Here is a 9,454-nt window from a genome sequence, read left to right on the forward strand (position 1 = left end):
CTGTTTTATCTGCAGAAGAGACAGCATAAAGGAATTAACTGCACACTCCGGTACTGAGTGAAACACATATCCATCATAGTTGATCTCATGGTGACTGCCCTCTGCTGGCCAATCAGGTTGCTGCAACAAGAGTGACATCACAATACCTCAGCTTTGTCTGTCTTTACTTGCCGGTGCCTCTGCCCTCCCCCTGAACTGTCATCTCTGCTACAGGGTCTTTGTGATTCACACGTGATGACCTCGAAAATCTACCTGGCCAGGGTGCTACAAATGAATTGACTTCATAATCAACATCCCAGACATTGTCTTGCACTTTTAATAGCAAATGTGCAGCTTGAAGAGAGGAAAAGGGCAATCAAGTTTTGTGAAACACCCACCCTGTGTGATGGGAAAAGACTGCATGTACAAACTGGAGTCAGTCAGTGGAGGGAGGGTGACACAGCCAGAAGTTTTCTCCTACTAGAGATATCAGTTCAGATAATGCAGACAGATAACTAGGGCCTGGCTTGAAGTTTAGCTGACTAAAAAGAACATGAGAAATTACTAGACTGCTGGAGGTCATTGGTTCAACCTCTCACCCAAAATAGGATTAATTTAGACCAGGTTGCTCAGAGCTGTGGTCTAGCCAAGATTTGACTAGCTCCAGCAATAGAGATTTCACAACCACTCTGGGCCTGTTCCACTGTTGGAACACCCTTGTGTTAAAAACATTTTGCTTATACCTGATGTGAATTTCTCCTCCTCCAGCTTGTGCCTGTTGCTTCTTGTCCTATCACTATACACCTCTAAGAATGTGACTTGATCTTGTCTATACCCTTCTAGTGAGCAGCTGTAGGTAGCAATAAAATCTCTAGACTCTTCTCTAGGCTTGAATGAAGCCGTTTCTCTCAGTTTCTCCTAGTACATCATGCACTCCCAGCCTAATCATTTTGGACTTGCTCCAGCATGTCCCTGTCTTATACTGGGGAGACCAAAAGCCAGATACAATGCTCCAGATGCAGTCTCATAGGGGCCCTTAGACAGACCTCCATATTTTAACTGCAATATTAGGTTAAATTAAAGAAAATTAAATTAAATTAAAATTTGTCTGGCACATAGTTAATCCTTCCCTTGGTGCTTTCAGCCTTACTGCTCTACTTGAAGACTGAGGTTCAGCCTTCAGCCACTGATGGAGATTAAAAGAGCAGAGTTCTACCTAAACCCAATAGCATGAGCTGTTTACTTCTGCTGTTCCCTCTTCATTGAATAGCCTCCAAAATTCTGAAAAAGGACCTGGCCAGTTCTTTAGGTTATTTTTTGTATATGAAATTTCGAGCATTCATTTTCACATTGCTTTAACTGTTTTTACTGGATAGAAAAGCATGTATTTCAAAGTGAGGAGATCAGCCAGAGGTGGCTTATGAAGATGTTGCTCAATATGGACCACAAGATATATTTTTCTCAGGGAACAGCCTAATACTTATTTAATTGGAGAAGCATTTAAGGATTTATAAAGATATCTTCTTGCCAGAAACACTGACAGCTACAACACTGATCTTCACAACAGACTGAAGGCCATGAGTGATTCGTATTTCCTACTCTTTTGAGTGTCTCCCTCAAAGAAACCAGAAAATAGTTTGAGATTCTGTGTTCCTTCCCTTTTCCTTCCTGTTGTTTTTGTTAACATCTTGCTGTGTGTTGGAATGAGAAGGAACACCACTGGGTAACACTGGTTACCTGTTGGTTACAAAGACTGGATAATTGACCATATTCAGAGGCATATTCAGCTCTTTTCAATTTTTCCTGGCATCCCAAGCACCTCCTGTGTTCTCCTGGCAGTTCTTGCCCCAATTGGGAACTCATCAGATGAACTGTTCCTCCTCTGCTCTTGAGACACTGTCCCTTTCCACCCATTGTGTAGAAGAGCTCTCAATGCAGCTCCAGTAGTGATCCAGAAACTTCCAACATTTCTTTTATGCCACCATTGCTCAGTCTGCCCACATATACTTTACTTTTCTGCACTTGCATATGTCTCACTACACAACAATGTCACACACTAGATGATGAACTTTCTACTCTCTACTCCCTCCTGTCCCTTGGGACTGGGCATGGGTACATGAAAAGACAGTGGGACTGAGAGGAATCCTGGTAACTTGCCTTGGAAAAAGCTTTCTAAAGGAAAGCTTAAATCACCACTCCAGATTTTGGCCAGGTACGTAAGGTAAGGAGATGGTCCTGTTAACAGATTTTCAAGAGCATAAACTAAACTGCAAACACTGGAAGTCTAGGAATGGGGAAAAGCCGCTGGTTCTTCAGAACTGCAGGGAATTGTGCCAACCATAGAATTTCTCCACCCTGAAGCTGGACACAACTGGATGAACTTGACCAACTGGAGTTTCTCACAAAGATCCTGGAGAAAAGCAGGAGAGGCAGTCATGCAATGAGAGCCACCATAGGAAGGAGAAGGATTTTAGGGAGAGATCAAAGGAGTGCCAGGAAGAAGGGCAATACAATAAATCAGCTGGATAAGACTAGTTCCTAGAGAACTGTACAACTCTTTAAGTTTTGTCTGTATCCTTCAGATACCTCCCTCAATCTGAAAGGGTAAAGTATACCAAACCCTTAGAGAGATGTGCAGGTCTCCAATTAAAGAGGGCTAGGCACAGGTAGATAGGTCTTAAACCCAGAATTGTCTAGAAGTTAGGTTTAGCACAATTAAACTGTTGGAAAGGAAGAGGCTTCTTTAGGCCCTTTTCTGGAAACAATTCACACAAATAATTAATTCCAAGATGTTAGAATTATAATGCATCAAATTTGATGCAATTAAACCTGTATGCTGCTGAAAAGCCTGACCCAACATTTCAATTCAGAGAGAAGAAAAATTCCTTCGTACAGTCATCCTGAAGGCCTCTTTCACCTCCTTGTTCCTCAGGCTGTAGATCAAGGGATTCAGAACAGGGTTTGCCAAGGCATAGGACACAGAGATGATCTTGTCCTGATTGACAGAATATTTTGAACTAGGCTGCAGATACATGAAAGAAGCTGTTCCATAGAAGACCATGACAGCTATCAAGAGGGAGGCACAGGTGGAAAAAGCTTTATGCCTGCCCTTGGAAGACTGGATCTTTAGGATGGAAGAAATATAATACAGAATTAGAATTATAATTATAATACAAGTGTAGCACACGAGAATGATCAAGATGGTAGACATTGCCACCACTGTACTGCAGGTGAAATGAATAATGTCAATGACAAGGGTGCTGGAGCAGGACAGCTTCAGAACTGGAGGAGCATCACAGAAGAAATGATTGATGATGTTGGAGTAGCAAAAGGACAGGCAGAATACAACTAAGTCTGAATGATGGCATTTATGCAGCTCACAGTGTATAAGCCAAGCACCAGGAGCACACAGAATTGCATGCACATGATGTTTGTGTAAAGCAGTGGGTTGCAGATGGCCATGAACCTATCATATGCCATCCCTACCAGCAGCTAACATTCACAGGAAACAGCAATGCAAAACAAGAAAAACTGCATGGCACAGCCAATTAATGTGATTGCTTTGGTCTCTGCTGTTGAAGTCATCAGTGCTGTTGATGTGATGATGGTTGAGTAAATCACATCTAAAAAGGCCAGGTTGCTAATGAAAAAATACATGGGAGTGTGTAGATGGTGGTCAGTCTGGATTAACAGGATCATCCCTATGTTCCCCACCAGGGTCATCAGGAAGAGCCACAGAAACAGCACAAAGAGGATGGCCTGCAGGTTAGGACTAGTTGTGAATCCCAACAGGATAAGTTCAGCCATCATGGTTTGATTTCCATCTGCCATGGAGCTCAGATGCACTCTCCTCTCCAGATGAGAAAGATCATGTCACACTGGAAGACGAGTCAGAAAAAAATGTGACTATCAGTACTTTGGTATAAGTTTGGCCACCTCTTGAAGGCAGTCTAAACTCCAGGTCACCTTTATTACCACAGTCTTCCTTCATGACCTTGTGGATCAGAAGCTTTCTCCAGTATATCTATACATACTTGAGAGTGTTTAGTCATCTGTTTCTTTTGCTCTTGACTCTGTGTTATCACATCAGCCCATAAAACTTCAGCAGCACTTTATCCCTTAAGTGCCTTAAAACAAAATAGGACACAGACATTTGTTCAAGCTTCCAAGTACACCAGTTAAAATGCTGCTGCATGCTTGGATAAGGAATGCCTAATTCTGTATTAGCTCAGAGCCAGCTATATCACTAAATCAGGCTGATTTAAAAAATAGCAGTTAGGAATTTATTTCCATCATTAAGATTATACTTTTACTGACCTTAGTACAACTAATGTTATGGGCAGGGTTCATCTTTCTCATAATTTTATGTATGTCATTTTACCAGATTGTTTTCAAACTACCCAGGACAGGATTTGTCTAAATCAGTATTCTAGGCTTCCTCTATTGTTAAAAGGGAAAGAGATACCACCAGATAATAATTCATCCCAAATATAATCCTTGCACTTTTCCAAAGAATGATGAGTTACTCTGTGGAGGTACATATTTCTGCATTGATTATGAAATACGATTAGAGATTCTAGATAAGACACTCCAAAAGTCCATCTTAGAACTGGAAGATTAATTAAGATTTTTTTATTTTCTGTTCCAACGACAGCAGATTTGAATTCCTGTTACATTTCTGAAGGCAACAGGCATCTGGTAGGGTCTTGTTCAAACCCCACACGAATGCCAATGCTTCAGATGTGCCATGGGAGATGGAAGCACTTTCTTCCATTGCTGGCAAGAGGCTGGATAAATTCTTGGTGCACTCCAGGCACTGACAACATCTCCACAGGCATCCACAACTAGTCAATGAAGAGAAATAATAACTTACAGGTTATGAGTAATTTCATCTTAAAGAAAGTTTTAAAACAGTGAGTGTGAATTAAAACACCACAATACTTTTTATTTTTGATTGGTTTTAAAGTGCTCCTAGACAACTGCCTTAACCTAAGAGGTGTACAAAGCTTCAAGTGGGTAAGATGAACCCCACTGTTGGCTTTACTATTGCTCTTCATTTTCCAGTTCAACTCCAGTTCAGAGAATAAGCTCAGCCTTGGATGTGATGGTCTGCTGGGATGAACCCACTCCTGGACTCACATCCTTGAAGGCCTGTTTACCACAGTAATCCCTGTTTTTCAGAAAGCTACATTCACATTCTTTGAACCCTGGACTTCTATTTTTTCAGAGTTTGGGCTCTTCCCACTCTAGTTTCTGAAACCAAAAAGAACAACAAAAATATGTAATTCACAGAGATTTGGAGTCAAAACATTTCCTGGACTTTTCAAATGTGCATGCACGTACTTTCCTGCTGGCTAAATAGCCATTACATTTTTACAGTAATACCAAAAGCACTAGCTTCATAATTATCTCTTCACTATTCATGTGAAAGACTTCACAGAGGAAGTCACCTGAGGAGTTCCTGAGAAGGGTGCAGCCTCTGTGACAATTACAGTCAAAAGGGACCATTGATCATTCTGATTTTAAACAACACCTTTCCTTCTGTACGTTTATGCCAATCACTAGTTTTTCAGAGGTGCTTCTCTCTTTCTTTCTCTCTCTTGCTATTACAGAATGAGCCTCAGAGAAATAGTTTAAACTATATATGTAAAAATAGTAAATAATTTTTATACCACTGAAGAGGACACTCACCTGAAAGAGATGCAGAATGTAAGCTTCATTTCACTTACTTGTGGGTGTCTGCACCTGTACTGAAGTGTTTAAAGTCCTATCGTGATCAACAGACATCTAATCAGGGCTGTAAGGGAGCTCAGGGTCTGATTACTCTCATTCTTACCAGGACTCTTACATTTGGTCAGATAATAGTTCTCTCAATTCCATTGACTGTATAAGGTATAATGGACTTCACTGTCCATTATATGGACTGTATAGTGGACATTAATGGACTGTATAATGGACTTCACTGTCCATCAGAGGGATTCTCCCTCCTTTGCCTACCCACCCTGAGGTCCATCACCAGCATGCTCACTGACCAAGGTCACAGAATCACAGAACCATATAGGTTGGAAAAGACCTTTAGGATCATCAAGTCCAACCATAAACCTAACACTACCAATTATCCTGAAAAACACTTTCCAGAGGAGGTAACTTTTAAAAGGAGCAAGCCAGACATATCTTGTTTCTTTTCTTTCCCCCCCTTTTTTTTTTTAAACACAGTTTCTTTTTCAAAGTTTGTCTTTCTCTTAATTTCTGTCTTCTTAGATGTGAAAATAAATTTAGGGATAGCAGTAGACTGTAAAAGCAGCCTGCCAAGAGCAAGATACATTGGTGATGGTCATGCACCCAGAGGGAAAAAAAAATCTGTACCAAAATAGGTAATTGCCTTCATATTCTTAGCTGGAAAATATCTGATATGTTGTTCTCACCCAAGCAGCAATGGCTAAGTAGACTGTTTCAGTATGTTGAGGACATCAAATTGCATTTCTTCATCAACACACTAATCTGCAATAAATAAATAAAGAAAAGATGCCAAAGTGATATTCAGCGTGATTAGGATTCTGTCTGCAGTAAATAATGTCTCTGCTCCCCAAAAGAAGAAATGACTGCCATTTACTGGGAAGAAAAGTGAACACCCTTTTACACCTCAGAGCCAGAACACCACCACTACTTTCTTCACAGCAGCCATCTATTCCAGTTGGAGACTTACAGAAGTATTTATTTCCACAGATGTCATGTGTTGATCATCTCCCTGGAGGACACTTGTGTATCAACATCATCAAGGCAGATGGTATTAGGATTACTAGAACACATGGCCTGTCTCCTTGGGCATAACTGCTAACAACATTGCGTCTCCCAAATGTGTGTGATCTGCCTTTCCCTCTTTCTCTCTTCTCACTTTCAAAGTCAGATCACTTTTGAAAGATCAAAATCTCCATGTGTCAAATCTCCCCAACAAGGCAGAGACTGACAGGTAGGCAGGAAGAGTGAGTGATCCACATGCACACAATAAACACTGGGCATACACTTGGATGCTGCATACCTCCCTGCACTGCCTTGAACCTGTTGATTCTGTTCCAGACCAGGTATAAAATTTAAATTTGTATTCTCAGCAGCTCACATTAGGTGACTTAATAATATTAGGACAGATTAATAAAATAATTCACAACCAGGTAATACTTCACAACCGGGTTCACAATCACAGGGTAGTAATTTTCCTTCTAATTATACTGACCGATTAATTAGTGGTTGCTCTTTGTAATCTTAGAGCTGCCAAGAGTAGCAACATTTACCTGAGATGTTAGTTACAAATCACATAGAAAAGGCTGAAGTACTCAAAGCCTTCTTTGTCTTGGACTTCACCAAGGTAAGGTCAGTGCCCAAGTCTCTGTGCCAAGAAACAGCAATGAAGCAAAAGACAAACCACCAATAGTAAAGTCCAGCAAAGGGCCACTAAGATAATTAGAGCACTGTAGCACTTGTGATAAAAGGATGAAGAAATTAGGTTTGTTCAGTCTAGAGAGAAGAAAGTGCAGGGGGAATCTAATTACAGTTTTCAAACCAGCAAGGTTAGCTCTAGAGGAGATTACAGTACTTCACAAAAAATGCGTGGTGGTAGGACAAGAGGCAATGGATATAAGAAAAAGTTCTCCAAGAACAAATAAACATTGGAATATGTTGTTCAGAGAAGTGGTGGAAGGTACTTTGCTAATCAGTAAATTCAGGTATGTGAAGTATTTAATAAGTACAGATGCATTGGTGGTCAATACTGTATTATTTACTCCACAAAGTTGATATGGGATACAAAAGTTATTGCTTAAGTTACTATCAGCCTTTATCAGCCTGAACCAAATTACAGCCAACTTGATTAGGAGTTGAGCACATCCATCACAGTCACCAAATTGTTAGCTGAAAGGACTTGCTCGCATTTTTCTTCTTTTCTTCTAGTTTGTGTGTGGGTACCGGAAAGAACACAGCAGAAGTACACACTAACTAAAACCGCTTTTATTGCCAGCAATAAAGGTGCCTGTCGGCTGGGAGCCTGAGAATTACCCCGTGTTACACTCTTGATTCTTTATATACAATTTTAAGACTACTCACATATTTGCTTTTACAATTTATATAACCTATGGGCTTTGGCCATGACATCACTTGTTACCATTCACTTTCGAGTATTTGTTCACACAACCCTCCTGTGCAAGCAGGCTTAATGCATATTTATTAGCTGAGTTTGCACTATTTTGTCGCAACTTTGCTGCTTTCAGTTGGTTTGGTCTGGTTTCTTCTAACAGCAGACCCTCTTGTACAGCCGAAGTCATTGTTGATCAAGTTCTATTGCACATGTCTTCAAAGCCATCTTTACATTGGAGCTTTTTCTTATGTAACAACAGCATGCTAAGGTGAGTTCAGAAAACTGTGGAACAGAAGAGCAAAAACTTGCTTGATCTTGATTTTCCATGCAAATACAGACAGTGAAAAGTGAGGCCTCACGATCCTTCTGACTTTTCAGATTTTAAGCAGAAAGTCTCAAAATAGTTACGACAGGGATAACTGATCTGAGGTGGTTACGTGTTTTAGGCACGATGCTTTTTTTATTCAGAGATGGTGGCTCTTTCATATGTAACCCTCCTTTCATATTGAAGAAGACTTTACCAAGTGCTGGGTAATTCATCCACTATCAGGGAATGTGAACTGCATTTAGACTATGGTTAGACAAGTTCTTTTTACCCTTCCAATGAGGTATTGTTGCAATGGTGATTGTGCTCAGCAAAACAGTAATCCGGGTTCAGAGCCTTGGTGTATGTGCTTGATCAAGGAACCAGTGGGGCAAAGACTGAATGCCTTTAAATCAGAATCACCCCTAAACCCAACCATACTGCAACATCACAGTGCCTAGATTGGATAACTGGTCTCCTTGCCTTCCCCCACCCCAGAGGGGACTGAGCCTGATACAGACAGCTGCACACATCGGGGTGGTCAGGGTGCACGCCAAGCCAGGCTGTCTTTCCCCTTCTGCAGACCCCATGTTCACAGGGAACCTCATGCAAAGTCATTTGCAGAGAGTCTGATTCTGGGTCAGGGTTTTGTACACAGTAAGCAGCTCCCTCTCTGCAATCCACTGGAAGTCAGGACTTGCTGCAAAATTTTGTCACTCAGTCAGAAGGGCCTTGGCTGATGGGAGGCCGCCTTCCTTCCATGGCACTCCTCACCTTCTCACTGGTGCTGCCAGTGGAAAAGGCAGGGAGGTGCAGCAAGGAGCTACTGTTCTTTCTCACAGGTATAAGAGGTTGACCTGATGACTAAACTTTCCTTTTACCATAGTCTCCACTACCCCAAACTGGAAGATATTAATTGAAGTTATTTTTCATGTAATTTTCTTTTCATATAAATGAACTGTGGAATTCACTGGTGTTGTGTATTCCAGAAAATTGCACAACTTACTTTAAAAAAAAAAAGGCTCAGTGATATTTGTGAAGAA

The 9,454-nt window shown here is 41.0% G+C and overlaps 1 pseudogene; it reads right to left on the minus strand.

Annotated features, from left to right (window-relative positions):
• Positions 1-2,845: 2,845 nt before the first annotated feature.
• Positions 2,846-3,810, minus strand: LOC140643383 (olfactory receptor 9G4-like; annotated as a pseudogene).
• Between the last annotated feature and the right edge of the window lie 5,644 nt (positions 3,811-9,454).

The sequence above is a fragment of the Ciconia boyciana genome, chromosome 23, assembly GCF_034638445.1.
Source record: "Ciconia boyciana chromosome 23, ASM3463844v1, whole genome shotgun sequence".
Taxonomy (NCBI): domain Eukaryota; kingdom Metazoa; phylum Chordata; class Aves; order Ciconiiformes; family Ciconiidae; genus Ciconia; species Ciconia boyciana.